Source organism: Corvus cornix, chromosome 11, assembly GCF_000738735.6.
Source record: "Corvus cornix cornix isolate S_Up_H32 chromosome 11, ASM73873v5, whole genome shotgun sequence".
Taxonomy (NCBI): Eukaryota; Metazoa; Chordata; class Aves; order Passeriformes; family Corvidae; genus Corvus; species Corvus cornix.
The window spans coordinates 4,930,856-4,947,135 of record NC_046341.1 but is presented as its reverse complement, the minus strand read 5'-3'; the positions used below and the strand labels follow the sequence as shown (position 1 = coordinate 4,947,135).

General features: G+C 38.5%; 1 protein-coding gene across 1 annotated transcript in view; it reads left to right on the top strand.

Moving 5' to 3' along the window:
- The window catches only part of CDYL2 (chromodomain Y like 2), a 59,691-nt gene that overhangs the window by 13,647 nt on the left and 29,764 nt on the right, over window positions 1–16,280 (top strand). The window lies entirely within an intron of this gene.

The following is a 16,280-nucleotide window of genomic DNA, read 5'->3' as shown; positions in this document are numbered from 1 at the left end:
TTTTCAGGTATCTAAAACCAAAAGATACCTGAGGGTTTGGCCCTTAAGTGAAAATATTCTCAATTTTCCAGAATGCTCCTGGTGCAAAAGGTTGTGTCTCTCTTCCAGGAAAAGGATGGCATCCTAGAACAGAACAGGATTGCTGCATCCTTCCTTTTGGTAGATGTGTGCTGCTCATTTTTGTGTGAGTGTAGCTCAAAGAAGCAGTAACTCTCCCATGTGGTATATGGATACGTCAGTCGCTTCACCAGCAGGGATGTACAATTTGGGCAATACACACAGCCATTTCAAGAGCATTCCTAATCCCAAACCACTTGTTCTATTCTGAAAGCTCTACAAGGAACTTCTTTATTCATCCCTGCCCCCTGCTCTTCCCATCCCTTCCCTTTGTGCTGCCAGTGGCATTTCCCTGGATGTTGCTGGCCTTGTCTTTGGGAAGTCACCTGGCAGCCCTGCCCATGTCCAGCTCTCTGGAATCTCACTGCCTCTCTCTACTGCTTCCATGCACAGGAAAGCCTGGAGAATAAGACAGGCTGTCCACAGCTGACTCCACAGAGAACTTGGCCTCAAAACTAAACTCAGTTTAGTATTTTTGAACGTCATGTAGGATACAAAAGTGCTGCAGGGACAGGGAAGTGTCACTTATGTATCTCCCTCAGTCTCCCTCACACTTGGCTGCCCTGGACCAGGGAGTTCATGTGCCACTAATGCAAACACTCACTGAATTTACCCCGTGGAGTTCCCTGATGATGCAGAACTGGGTTATTTCTGTGGAAATTGATTCACTAGTCATGAATTTCATTTGAGAAAATCATGTAATTTTTGGTTCACTGTCTGCTCTGAAGTGACAGCAGTTCTTTTACATACCCCAACAGGCTCAGCAAACTAGTCAGTTTGAGATTGAGAAGAAAACGCTGTTACATCTTCATTTCCCAAATGCAGCTGATGGTGAATCACTTGTGCCTAGTGAATGGTCTGTCAGGTCAGCAAAACCAACCCCTTTCTTATTTTTGGGCACATATATCCAAAAGACACTTATTCTTTGGATAAAAAATGTGAGTGTACTTTACTATGGTAAAACACATATATGAGACACTAACTCAAATTATTTAACTCCTTACACTCTATTAATGTTTCGTCTGTCTGCTTTCAGAACACTCTTAGAGTGTTGTGTTTCAATTTGTTTAATTGGTATTTTTGAATTCATGGCATAGGGTTTTAAAAACCCAAACACTGAAAAAAATTTTTTTAAGGTAAACATTTTAATTTTTATAGATCTGCGTCTTTCATGGATGACTTCTTTTTAAGCTTTCTCACTTAGGTAGTATTATAACTAAAAAAATTGGAATACATATTTAGCACTTGAACTTTTTGCAAATGAGCAAGGCTGTTGTTGTCCTGTTTCCAACAGAGTGCATGTCTATGCAGATGTAAAGCAGTTTGTAGACAGATGTGGGCAATTATATAGTTGTTTCCAGTGATCCCATATAGCACAGTGAAAACATCTCTTTGGCCATGTGACTGAGCACATGGGTACAGATTTAAGACAATAAGTAATAAACTTTTTGCATAGCAGAAGTAAAACTGGAGCACACAACTCAGCACGTTTTCCTTGCATTTAATTTGTCCATTTTTGTTAGTCAAAATTGTGCTGTTTTAAGAGGAGGTGCATTGTTTTTCTAAGCAATAAAACAAAGAAAAGAAGTTACTTATACTGATCTGGTGAATGCAGTTATTATAGTCCCACACTTCATAAAAGTGCTCTCCCCCAATATTACACAAAATAACATGAATTTGAACTTTAAACACAAGTGATGAACCCTAACCTTTAGGATGAAGTTTTAGAATATGACTCTAAAGCAGCTACAAAATTTTAGACAGAGCCATCACATTCGCTCCCAAATTTTACAAAATGTAAAGAAACACGTAGACCATCTGGTCAGTAAGTTGCAAACCACTTTGCAGGATTTAATGTTTGGAAAATTAAATTAACTAAGAGATATAAAAAGTGCCAGTGGCTGGAAGTTTGCCCTTCAAAATTAGAGTTGAGACACACCTTTTAACATTAAGGTGATAGCATTTATTTATGGGACTTTGATTCACTACCAGCAATGGTGTACTTTCTGTGAATCACTTCAAATTAAGACATGATGATGTTGTAACATCATGGTTTAAGTAAACCAGAATTTGGGACCTCATGCAGAACATGGATGAAGAATGTTCCTGTGCAACCCAAGATGGGTTCAGTGGGTGCAATTGTCCCTTTTGGCCTTCAAATCTGTGACTGTGAGCCTGTAAATAATGTCATGGCACACAAATAAGCAAATCTGGGCCCTCATACTGAAAAGGACCATGGGTTCCTCTTAACAGAGTGGCTCTGGGACTTCTTTGGTGCCCAGGTATGCAAAACTTATTCTAGATCTGTATTTGAGTTTTAATCTGTGTTTACTTGGGTTTTTAGTGTTATCAAGACACTACATCCCCAAAGGTTTATAGCCACAGAATAAACATTTGTCAAAAAAGGAAAACTTTGGTGACATTGAAAAAAATTTTGTGATATCATTTGTCATCTACTCCAGAAGGTCACTATTATTTTAATAGTTTTGTGGTTTTCATTTTAGATTATACTATACACTAAACACCTAAAATGCTAAAAATCTCAAGCTCAAATATGCAGTCTGTCTCACCATTATTTTTAGATCATTTAATGAACAGGATATTATTAGCTTTTATGTTAAACAGTGGTTAAAAATCTATAGTTTGAAGAAAGGCATGGTGACCAGCTGTTGGAGAATGAGTTCTAGTGTGTGAATAAAGTGCAGATCGCTCTAATGGAGCAGAAACTTCCAGCACTTCATGCTGTTTCAAATAACAAGTGATTTCAGACTCTAATTTTTTAGAACTATACTTTTTTTTTCACTGTACACACAGCATAGTTAGATTATGAATGGATGCCCTTCATTGAACAATGCCCACAATTACTTACATAATTAGATTTAATGTCGCTGACTTATGAGTCTGTGACTGGATGGGCACTAGAAAAGGGAAAGAACCAAAATCATAAAATGCAGATTCTGGGGTAAAGAGAGCTTGAAAAATATCTTTACTCCTTAAATAGCTCATTTTTTAATCATATTTTTTTAAATGCCATTAAAAAAATTTGAGGCCAAATAGATTTTTTTGGTTGAAGATAAATTGTACTTCTGACCCTTACAAAAAATTGAAGTGGCTTATTGATTAACTTGGACAGGACTGTCCATTTTGATATGTATGGTATTATGAAGAGTATAAAAAATGAGCTAGTACATCACCAAAAAACTGAACGTAGAAAGATTTCAGACATTCTGATTATCTTGAATAAAAATTATTTGATATTCTATAGCCATCAGAGGAATTTATTAAACATCCCAGAGTGCTCACTTGAGTAAGGAACGTTTCCAACAAAATATAGGAGATGTACAGGTGATTCAGACACTTTTTCCTCCCTTACTGCCACCTTTGGAAGACTCTTTCCAGCCATTTAGAGAGAAACTGGAGACTATTCCATCCATTTTTCCCCAGAGTCATCTAACCAGTATTTATCCTTACTCGTGTCGTAAAATATCTCTGGTTACCTCTAGAAGTAATTCACAGGTGCAAACTTGCCTTTTAAAACCTGCACTAACTATTTATGATTGTTGCATTAATGGAATCAGCAAGGCAAGAACTGTAAAGATCCTGGAGCATATGGTGCTGCCTGTGCTGCCTTTGCCCTGTACTGCACAGTCCATGTGACATTCAGCAGCCAAGGGCAAGGTCTTTTCCAGAATAACACTGAATTTCTGCACAGCAAAACTAACATCTCTGACTTTGGGGCACTAGGCAATCATTAGCACTTTTCTGACAGACACTCTGTACTAGATTTTGTGATTAACATATTCTGACCATTTAATTTCAAGAACAAGTCAAACGTTATAGCACACTATGTATTAAAATGCTCACTGCTCTAAGCTCCATCTCTAATGCTGCTAAATAATAGCAATGATCATTAGTATCCCTGTAGTAGGATAGGTTTACATGGTGCTTCGTAACTATGAAAATAACATTTCAGAGTGGTAATTGGGAAAATAGACACTCTCTAGGGAAATCCTCTGATCTAAAGACAAACTTGGTTTGTATAAATCCTTCTTGCATGACCACAAAAGTTTCTTGTTTCCTTGGAATTAAAATAAAAAATTTAAACATGTGCACATCATCTTGAAATCTTCAAAACATAAAATACTTTCTTATTATCTAGAAGGAAAGTTTAGTTATTCTAGATACCTTATATTAGTTATTAGCCCTAAAAATATTCCAAAAGGAGGAGGTTTATGTTCCTTCATTGGACTACAGCTGATAAGCATAATAAAAGTAAAACTTTTCCCAGTATTTATCAATATTTCTGCTGAAGTACTAAGAATATAGCACCTCTCCGTTGTGGGTGTTATTGTTTATTTCTGTGATAGTCTTTCTATGTATGCCTTTGTACACAACTTTCTTTGGAGAGAAACAATGGTTGAAGTGTGATCAGAAATTCCATATGTTATTCCAGAGCCATATAATCCACATGTAGTCCTTTTCCCATGTATTTATCTTGTGAATTTCTTACCCCTCCCAAATATGCCAGGAACCTTTTGGTTTTGTCAGGCCATTATACTGCATAATCTGCTCCCAAATGTGAGATGCAAAGGGCACCAGTACAAAATGCACATATACAGCACAAGTTAATCTTGGTATTTTTTCCCATTTTTTATTTCTCACTAGGCTTCAAAACAGATCTGCTTCACTAAAATTTTCATTTTGTACATTGCTCTACATACAAATTATTTCAGTGCACCTTTCCCATTTTCAACACCAGGTCTGAAATCACTTCATAGAGTGGGTGTTCTTTTTGGATGAGGCACATAAAAACAAAGAGAACAGTTGAGATGGTGACAAGGAGTAGAAACACAAACTCTGACCTTGAAGCCCCATCTAAGCGTCCTGTCCTGCACAACACTCTGTTACTACCTCAGCACAAACCTCCAGGACAGGTACAGGAAACACAAAAATATTTCGATTTGCATATTTCCTCTTACCTTTGTGGTAAAGGTTTGGCAACTTATCCCTCTTATCGCTGTCTTTAATTCCATCATATTGGATGAAAAGCAAATATACAGCTGTTGCCATGGAGCATGTTGTATGTTCACACCCCAGCTTAGCACATTCCTTGTTCTGCTTATACCATGAATACTGAATGTTCATTCAAACACTGAAAAGGCACTGAGGAATGACTTCACAATGTATCTCAGTATTAAAAAACATCCACTTAATGACTAAGAAAATCTTTTTAACCTTGTGAGCAGCTGACCTTTGTTTTCCAACCCATCTTTCCTTTGTACATCTCAAAGAGTAGATGGCTCTTGCTGTATGACTGAAGGCCAACAACCCTGATGGTACCAGGTCAAAGTAAGTTGGAAGTTCAGAGCTGCTTGTGTGAAGCTCCCTTCCAGCTGCCTGGTGAATCTAAACCCAGATTAATTGAGTCAATTCACACATACACACTTCCACAGATTGCACAGAACTCAGTTTTCCAAATGGAGATGCTTTTCCAAGTGGAAAAGAATAAATGAAGAATTATTAAATTATTAGCAAATATTTTAGGCAAAATGTATTATAGAACCATAGGAATTTAGGTTGGAAGGGACTTTTGGAGATCATCTGATCCAACTTCTTGCTTAAGGCAGCACCAACTTAATTAGGTTACTCAGGGTCATGCTCAGTCAGGTTCTGAGTATCTCTAAGGGTGGATATTCCACAGCCTCTCTGGACATCTGTCCCAGTATTTGACCACTTACATGGTTTGTGCTGGGCATGACAGTGAGGACAGCAGAAGATTATTATGACTCATTAGAATCAGATTAATTAGCTGTGCAATTCATAAGAGTCCTAGAAGTTAAAACTCCCTTTTGTAAGCTCATAAACCATTTGCAAGTGGGATCTTAGTATTAAATGTTTGCTGTACTAAAGTGGGAATTTAAGCTTCCATTCATGAAGTATCTGGAAAACAGTTTGGGTGTTGGAGCACCAATGTGCATTGGTCTCTGCACTAACCCTCAATTAATAACAAGCAGACAGCTGCAGCCTTCCCCAGCTCCAGTTTGTGACTGGCATAGTGCCACGGAAAGAACATACACTAGCCCAGTCCCAGTGAGACAAATGTAGGGAATAAATCTCAGAAAAACCTACATTTATAAAAATATAATTCTGTAATTGCCCTATTCTATGGAGGGACATGGAACAAAGCCCTTTGCCACATCATTGCTGCAAATGCATCCAGGAGCAGCTGAGGTATTCACACAACCGCCAAGTTAGGAATCTGACTAACAAATACGTGGAAAATTTCCTCAGTAATATATTCGCTACTTACATATTCAATACTGCTTCGAGCACAGACATTTCTAAATGGTTCCTCAGCTTCATCGGAGTTCCAGTCTCACCCTGATGCTTGATGGGTCTGCACCATCTCTGAACAGAGACAGAAGGTAGCTGCAGCATGGAGATGTGCACATGCCTCCACAGGAACACTTGGAGTCATCTGGCACATGTTTGGAGCAGGATGGCAAGGTCTGTACCTCTCCACCAGAGAAACCCCAGTGTTGTTCCTGAGGATCTTCCTGAAAGGAGTAATGGATTCCAGTTTATAGCAACCCCCTATGGCTGGAAGTGCTGCCAACACTTGGCTGAAACCTTATCACCAGGAATCATGATCATTTTAAAGAACTCAGCACTCATCAGTTAACAAGTCCTTGGCTTGAGTGAATTATCAGGGCTGACACAGGACTTGCTGAGATCAAGGAAGGGTGCTCATCTGTTACCAAAGGCAGCTTTCAAGAGATGTGGGGTCTGAGGACAGCAGGAGGGTAACCTGTGGTCGTCTCCTCGGCAGCACCATCAGTGATGGCAACTCCCAGGGACTCTGCAATGCCAGAGGAGTTTCAGGGCAGCATGTGGCCAGAGCATGCCACACAGTGTGGTGTGGTCAGCCTGACTCACTGCAGACCCTGGGACAAGCACAGATGTGTCAGTGCCTTTCACCCACCCTGGCAGCAAACGGCCGCCTCAGAGCCCAGCTAATTGCTCCAAAGCACACTTGTGTTAAATCAATGGATATGCTTTCACACCCTGCATCTCTGTGTTTAAAGCACTGTCCCCATGTTTTAAATGCAGGTTTCTCATTAGCTGCACTCTAAGATAATTTAAGATGCAGCTGTCTGATGAACATTGACAGCTTTCATAACTGCCTTTACTGCTGTCCATAAGATAGTTTGTTCCTTCCAAGCACCAGTAGGAAGTTGGTTTTGCACTGGGCAGAATTCAAATCTCAAACACAAATTAAATCTGCAGTGAAAACCAATGCAATAATTGAGGCCAAAACTTGGCCTACTGACCCTGCTCATCTGAATGCTATTTCTGAGGGTATAATGATGTATTCTTCTTCCTTTTTGACAATTACTCCTTCACAGATAATTTTTGAAATTTTCTGTGCCATTTTTCTGTGATGTTGCTCTGGTATCCTGGATACTTAGTTGTAATATTCTTTGCTCCTGTCATGCCATTATAGTTGCCTAAAGCATGTTTCTTTATTCCCTTTTCTGCTCTACCTTTCTTTTTGGCACCTTCCTGTATTCTGCCACCACATTAACTTCATTTGTGTAACCAAGAAAATGAAGGATTCTACTGAATTCTGAAAGAAAGCTTTGTGTTTCATGAGTTTTCTTCTCTTATTATTGTACACTTTACAAACTGCTACTTCAGCTTTTCACTCAAAGGATCACCCCTCCACCTTCTGTATTGTACAAAGTCATCTATTTTTAGCCCCTTCCCTTTAAAATCTATCCCTGCATGGCATTATTCACAAATTTGACTTACTACTTTTGCTATATGGATGTTCCAAACCAATTGCCCTCTTTTCTAGTCTGGATAGAAAGTATGAAGGGGATATATGATTTAGCCTTCTCATATCACCTTATCCCTGTCCAGTCACTCATATAACGTGGACAAGGTTCTGCATTTTCTTCTCCCTTCTGTGTTAGTGATGGGGAGAGATTACTGTACTCCTTCACATTCAGGCCCGTCATCTGGGGATTATTTTTGATTTGCTTCTTTGTCAGATATGTATTATTGTTGTCCTGGTTGTGGCCAGGACAGGATGAATTTTTTGCAGTAGCCAGGAGAGGCATGGCCAGGACCCTGATGTTGTTCTATGCCACCTCACATCATCATTGCTAGGGGCAGGGAAGGGGACTCTCTTCCAGGAGGAAGGGACTTCTTCCAGTCAAGAAAATGTGGCAGAGGGAGCTGTCTAGTATTGTTTATTTACAGGGAGTTCTTCTGTGTGAATTATTTATTTTCTTATACCTCTTGTTGCTGTTACTATTAATTTTTCTCATCTCATTGCTGTTTCCAGTAAATTGTTTGTATCTCAACCCATGGTCTTTGCCTCTTGTGCCTCCAGTTGGAGGGGGAGGGGGAGCAGAGGGTGGTTTTAGTGTGAGTACTAAATTGGAGAATATAATTTCTAAGCCATGACAATCATTTAAAAAATAGTTATATCTCCCTGTGTGCTAGAGCTACAAAACGCATACTGCCACGGGAGATTCTTTACACAAAAACGGCTGTTTCATATCCCAGATCTTGGAGTAACTACATCTATTCATCCATTTGTCTTGTTTTCCAACCCAGAGCCTTCATTTGTACCAAGCTGTCATTTCAATCCTTCAAAATCTCTGCAAAACTGTTGCCTTATCCTGCCTTAGACATTGCTGTAAAATCCACTTCAAGCCCTTTAATACAATGGCCACTTGGACTGACCAGTGTCCCCTTGTAGCCCCCTCTTGTCCCTCATCTCCTCCTTGCCATATCACCTTTGCAGAGCCAGCAAGCTTCCCTCCTCAGCTGGTAAAGCCTCTCTGAACATCTGAAATCCCAAATCCTCAGCACCTATGGACACATCTAGTGATGAAGGGCTCCCCAAAACCAAGGCTTTCACATCCCTGTGCTCAAGTTTACCACTTTGCTGTAAAAGGTCTAAGAAAATATTTTTCTACCTATCCCACAAGAACATGTGGTTTGTTTTATGACAGTCGTACCAGTAGCATTTGTAAAGCAATGACTCACTGAGTGGTAGTACAGCAAATAGTTCAAATATTTGTTTATGCTGTATTATAGCTAAACCTTTGTATTTTTTTAATGTGAAATCTTCACTTCTGACTAAGCTTTGGGATGGATGTAGAAGTGTTGAACTGAAGTCCTGGCCTTGAGCTGAATCTGAACGAAGCCCATATAGTGAAGAAAAATACTGGGTAAACTGTACAAAAAAGCACCAAAAAAAGCCATAACTGAACAAGGTAGAGGAGAAAAATCTGCCAATGAATATAAAAAAACAGCATTAATTTTTTTTCTAATGATTTCAAGTTAAGTTTTTATGCAAATTAATTATTGCTTCCTGCATTTCTGGAGTTGCTTTAATGTTGAAGAGCACCTTTAGTGATAGTCATGTTTTTATTTTTTAACTATTACTTATACATTTCAAAATCTGTTTGGAAACATGAGTATTTTTAACAAATTCCAGACAGTTCTATTGAGAGAACTGTGACTTGTTCATATAAACACTGCTTTGCTTAGAAATCTCTTCAAGTTGTTCTCCTATTCCTATAAACTGCTTTTAAACTAAAAGCCAAAAAGCTCATGGTTTAAATCCCAGGGATTCCTACTTAGATTTTACTTGCATGTAAGTTAATAAGGAATAACTGTGCTGACTTGTAGTATTGTAAAGGAAGTATAGGCAGAATCAGAACCATACTAGGTTGTGCTGAACCCTTCTTTGCTTATAAACCACACATTTCCCACACACACACTCTCGGATGGTAGAAAACTGTAAAATCCCATTGAATTTTGCAGAAATGAGTTGTGCCAGCAACTCATTGTTGTGGCTGTGTTCAGAACCGACCACTTTTTAGCATAAAGGACACCAAGAATTTTGAATGTCCTGCTTCTTGCTTTCTTTTCAACTATTAACACTGAAATACAATAATGAACTGATTTATTGTACAAAAGAAAACAGGGATTTGATAAATAAAATGTGTCACTGTGCTTTAAAATAAACAGAAACCCTCATGTTCTTTGGATTTCCAAGTATGTTGTAGGTGATGATTAATGTCTGTAAGTCAAAGGGATTTAAACCATTTATGGAGGAAGAGATCTAAAGAAGTCTCTCCCACATTGCATAACAGTTTTTTATGACATGGATGCACTCTTGGATGGCAAAGGAAAAATTCCTGCTCTTCCTCCATATAAAGAATATTCTCAAGATTACCGTAACCTGCTGCTATAAAGGACTTTTTCATGCACTTTTCTTGCAACTTTGAAAACTCTCACTTTCCAAATGAAAGCCTAAAACATTTTTAACAAAATTAATGCATTTAGGAAGGAACAGCTGTTTGCTGTGCAACCTATGAGCAATAACCCTGGACAGAAATACGTTCTGTATCATGAACATGTCCAATATGAAAGGGTTTGTATGATGTAATTGCCTACAATGACAGGGACTACACAGGTTGACCAAAAAGTCTTTTCCTGATCCCTGTCTCATCTGTCAAGTTTCCTGTTCTAGGGGACACTATCAGCTTGTACAAAAACACCCTCCCTCCGGTGCAAGATTAATGTGTATAGTCTTACTCCTGTTTGCTCCAAAACCCACAATGAATGTGGCACTTCCACCACAGGTATAGTTGATACACGTACACTTCAATCCTATGAAAAGAAAGTGATGTACATTACATCCTTAAATGTATAGCGGGAGAGGGAAATGGCTTTAACAGACTTAAGCATTTAACAGCATAACAGATTTGAGCACTCTTAAGTTCTGACCAGGAAAAAGCTTTTGGAAACAAAACAAGAGAGGACAGGGTTATGAAAATAGGTCCTGTTAATAGAGTCAGCAGCAGGGACAGATGGGACCAAGGGGGAACCAGGGCCCCAGTGTGGGACTGGAGATGCAGCACCAGGACACGGTTGGAGAGTCAGAAAGGAACAACTGAGAGACCTGACCAGAATTTCAGTTTCTAAGAGACTGAATTTCACAGAAAGGTGGGACTTCTGAGAAAACTGGCATAAGGTCACTGAAGATATGAGTGTTCATGGAAGCTGTGGTTGGTTCAGGCCCTCAGCCAGGGTTTCATTGGATCTCCACTGCTAATGAAGGGAAACTCCCTCTGCCAGAAGGCCCCTTACACAAATGTTGCTTGGGGAAGGTAACTGACAAAGTGTACTTATGCAGACAAAATGTTGGGCCAGAAAAGTTAGGAATGCGAAAACACCACTTTGAGCAGTAACTTCTAATGGCTGCACCACTTCTGTAAATGCCACTGATGGTTTTCCATCTAAACCCCAACCATGGAATCTCATAGCAGGAAGCCTTGGCAGGGGCTTCATCTCTCAGGAGGGGAAGATCAAAGGTGCAGGACAGGGAACAACAGGAGATCTTACAGCATTTATTTGTTTTGTTTAAGTCTTCCTAGGTCTGTGTTGAAGGACACATACAACTGATGGAGTTGTAATACCAGGCTGATAGGCTTTTCCCAGTGAAAATGTAGAAGTTCCAGGATTTCCCTAGAAAGTTTAACACCTCTTCTAATTCTAGGAAACTTGGAAAATAGAAAATTAAAAAGAGAAAAAAGGAGCTGAATAAAAAGCAGTGTCTTTTGATCTTAATGGGCTGTTCACTGGTTTTCCTGGGAAGATGTCATTTGATGTTTTGCCTGTGAGTAATTCAGATGAGGAATGGCTTCCCTTTCATTTTTAAGACTATCTAGCCCTTTCACTTTCATTTTGATCTTCCAGCTAACAACACAAATTTAGTACTGAGGGGGTTTCATAGCTGGACCTAATGTCCAGCTATGATTCTGAAGAGAGTCCCAGCAGCTATTCCACTGTTATTTTCCTAACATGAATACTGGCTGCTTCAGAAGATATATTGCCATAATTTTGTACATCTGGAACAAATTCTCCAATTACCAGATTTTGTGAAATCAAATACAAGAAAAATAAAAATAAGTTACAAAGACAAGAAGACGAGATTTACCGCTAATGAGATACAGTATTTCTCAAAGCAAAGGTAACAAAAAGGGGGGAGGTTAGGGCAATACCGAATTTTTAAAAGAGACACATGTAGAATCAGATGGCCTTTATCTCTCTCAGAAATCTTACTGCCTTTCCTTCCTTGGCACTTTCTTCAAATACCCTTCCAACACCCTGAGGCACAGCATGGGACAAAGACCTCCAATGAAAAAACCCACATAAACCAGTACAAGTCCTGTAATCATAGCAATGAAAGGCAGTTTTTCGGGTGTCTGTCATGCAGTCGCTCTGATGCTCTGAAGAGTTCAGTAACAGAGACCATCTGAACACCACCGATTACAGTTTAAATTTTTTACATGGATGTGCATGGCAAGAAGAGAAAATGACATGTATTTATTTTGGAAATCACTAAGTAGATATGCAACCTTCCAAACCTTTCTAGAAGTTTACTCATCTCCCAGAAGGTGTTTTCTGGGAGCACAAGGATTTTTATCTCTACCCTTCAGAGCTGTAAACTGAGATGAGTATGCTGTGCTTTGACGTTATAGTTACAGCTGTAGAAATAATTGCATAGGAATTACCCTTTTTTAACTTAGCCTAGATGTAATTTTTTTGATAACCAAACAAAAACATTGTGCAGTTAAATGATCTTGACCCAGAATTTTCTTTGAAGGAAGAGTGAGGGGGTTGTTGTATTCTGCATATGTAAGCACAACACTTAAATTTATGAAGCTATAGATATTTGTGCTGTAATTCACTGATGTATTTTTTTTATTTCACATGAACTTTAGAATGCAGATATATTTTTAAAGGCTTTTTATTTATGATTTTCATCCTAGTTTGTGCGGCTGTGTATAGAGCTCGGTTTAAGGCTACTTGGAAGCTTAAAATTGTGTTGCAAATGCATTTGCACAGATGCCATGTTCTCACTCTATTTGTTCTCTTTAAATGTATTTATATGGTAACATATCAGAACCTCAGTTCATCCAGAATTAGCCAGCAGGGGCAGAGAGAGAGAGAATCCAGGGAAGTGATGGTACCAATTTCTAGCAATCTTTTAACTGTGATACCGCTACAAAGTTTGTTTGTAGTCATAGCACTTTTATTAAATTTAACTCCTTCATTTTCCAAACCAAATAAAGTGAAATCATGGATTTGGAAACTGTAACTACCAAGGTCACTTTTGGGAACATGTTACTCAGTTCTGATTAAAGATGGAACTGAGGGGGAAAATGGAAAATCAGACACTGAAGCCCTAGATATTTTCTTCATACTCTCAGAACCATGTATTGCTTATTCTAGGGGAGGATTTAAAGTATTGTTTCTATTAATCACTAGCTGTCACAGAATTATTTCTCATTAAGAGAACTGATATGATTTGTGCAACCTTAAGTAAATACAGAAAGAGTATTATTTTACATAGTACCTGTTAAAACAAATACACATCATTATAAAAACAAAGTAGTGATGTTTGTTGTTTCTGTGGATTGTGGATAGAAGGAAAATGGGACAGACAGTAGCAGGTGTGGCTAAAACCCTGATATTTATGCCTCCACTGAAGCGCTTCCCAGTGGCACTCTGAAGGGGATAAATATTACTGAAGAACTTAAAGCCCTGCACTAGAAAAGGGACCATGTTGAGAGGTCAAGTATGTTTGATGCTACCCTCAGATGCATTCAGTGAACAACGAGGCAGTAATGAGGACAGGAAAATATCTACTCAGACTTTTTATGCATCATTAGTCAAGCCAGTGGGTATTATGGTTGAACTAAAAAAATCAAGGAAAACAAACTAATTTTGGATTAAACCAGATTATTTTCATTTTCTGCCCAACAAAACAATAAACTGAAAAGAGGGTTAAACAGAAACAAAATATTTTGTCTTCAGTTTATTTAGTCCTTCTTTATTTCAGTTAGTTAAATTTGAACATTGATAATTTTGTTCTGAAAATGCTGTAATGAAATGGTTAGTCTTTCCCAAATATATTTGTTTTCTGAATGTTTTTTCAGCAACTATTCATTAAATTTGACCCAATTTCATAAATACTTTTATTCTCCCTTCATGATGTGTTTAACTGGTTAATCACATTCTCCATTGCCATTATTTTGTTTCCCAGGAACAAAGACTACTCATATTTTCTCCTTTTATCCTCTTAATCGAAATGCAGGCTGCCTCATCACCAAAATACTTGAGTGTTTTCCATATTAAAAAACGCCCTCCACAAAACCTCTTCACATCGAGCAACAACGTGAAAATAAGAAATCTGTGTAGTTAAAAAAAGGTGAAAAAAAGGTGAGGGTGAAGAGATGGTTTTTGTATGTGATCCAAGAAAAGGTGAGGTATTTGTCCATCTTCTCTGAGGCTCTTCCTCCAGTGAGCAAGTTGGGGAACCAAGCTGATGCAATCTCGCAAAACAAAGACAAGTATCTCCCAAGTAGCACCAACCTGCCATGGAGTTTGTGTTCCAAGTCCAAAGTTCTGAATTAAAAGGGAGGGGAATGCATGTGTTGTTTATCTGGTACAGACAGAAAAGCAGTAACCCAGACTCTCCAGTACTGATAGCTGTGGTCTACCGAGTTTAGAAGCAATTTAATTTTTTCCCCAGGACATACATATATGTGTTTTGCTCCTTGGTATAGCAAGCTGCAGTAATTAAGGTAACAAATCCACAGGCAGCCCACACAGAGTTCCACGGTTCAATGTACAGTTTTTCTGGCTAGTCCGTGATAGGAACATGAAAGTATTTTAAAGCCAAGGATAATTTGGACAGCTGCTCTCTATAAAGTCAACAAGATCATAATAAGTATACTATTAGTTTGACAACTGAAAGCCACACATCCCACATGAGGACAAAAAAAAAGCCAGTTCATTTATTTTGTGAAGCCTTTTCCCTCTTTTCAGACAAATGATCTCAAACTTGCCCAGGCTGAGCTTCAGTTAATTGTTTTGCCTCTCTGAGCAATCCTGAAGGGGACTGTGCTAAATTTAGAGTAAAGAGGATGCCTTGCTTTGCCTCTGAGGTGGTTCTGTGTAGATATTTGATAAACCAGAGCACCAGAGCTGTTTGGGATGCTGCAGTGGGAGCCCTGGAGATGGAGGAAGGTGTCCACTACAACTCAGAGACACCTTAGCACAGTTCCCATGTAAATGAACTGAGATAGAAGTATAATGTTTAGTTGCTAATTACATTTAGACTCCTTTGGGGAACCCACCAAGATTTCTATGAATGTACAGTTCCAGCCAGTGAACAGACAGAATTAATCCATTGGTTTGCTCTAACAAGGGACCTAAAATGAACAATTACTTACACTGCTGAGATTGCCCTTCTTCAAGGTTAAATTCTCCATACAGATTCCACTATTGCTCTTCACATGAGATGATTTTTCTTTGAAGAGCAGTGAAAGCTATTACATGATCTATCCACTTATTTATTGTTCTAAATTAACAATACTGCTTTGGGTTAATGATAATGACTTTTTTTTCATTAGTGGCATCTTTATCCTTCATAAACCACATATTAAAAACAAAATATAAAAATTAAAGAATGAAAAAATAAAACCTGGGAGAGTCTTTGAAGGTTTCCTTATCATAACTGATCTTCCAGCATTGACTTTTCATGGCAGACATATGTAACAAAAACTGTTTGTTCTAAAAACCCTCCCTACCTTCCACACATTACCAAATATTATTCTAATACTTAATTCCTGCTGCCATTACAACATTTTTCCTAATGACTTGATCTGAATTTCACTTGGTGCAGTTTAACCCCGACTTGCTGTCCACTAGTTGTGTTTGGACTTTCCTCTGCATTCTCCCTCTACCTCAGACTTGACCAGCATCCAGGTTCCACAGCATCATGATGCTGTTAATTCACATTCAGGGTGCAGTCCCAATACAGTCCCTTAGCTTTTGCTGTAGAAATGTTCCTTACACTGGCATTCTCCAGAACAGGCTGATAAAATTCATTCTTTCCATGTAAGAACCCTGCCTTTATACCCTTTGTTTGCTTTTTTATTTTTTAATTGGTGCATTCAAAAATTTTGTGTATTTACTCAAATACTGTGTTCCTAAAAATACAAATTTTTATAAGTTGGAAACAGCAAAGTGGATGTACAGTACTGCAAACAAGATCTTTGCTGTAA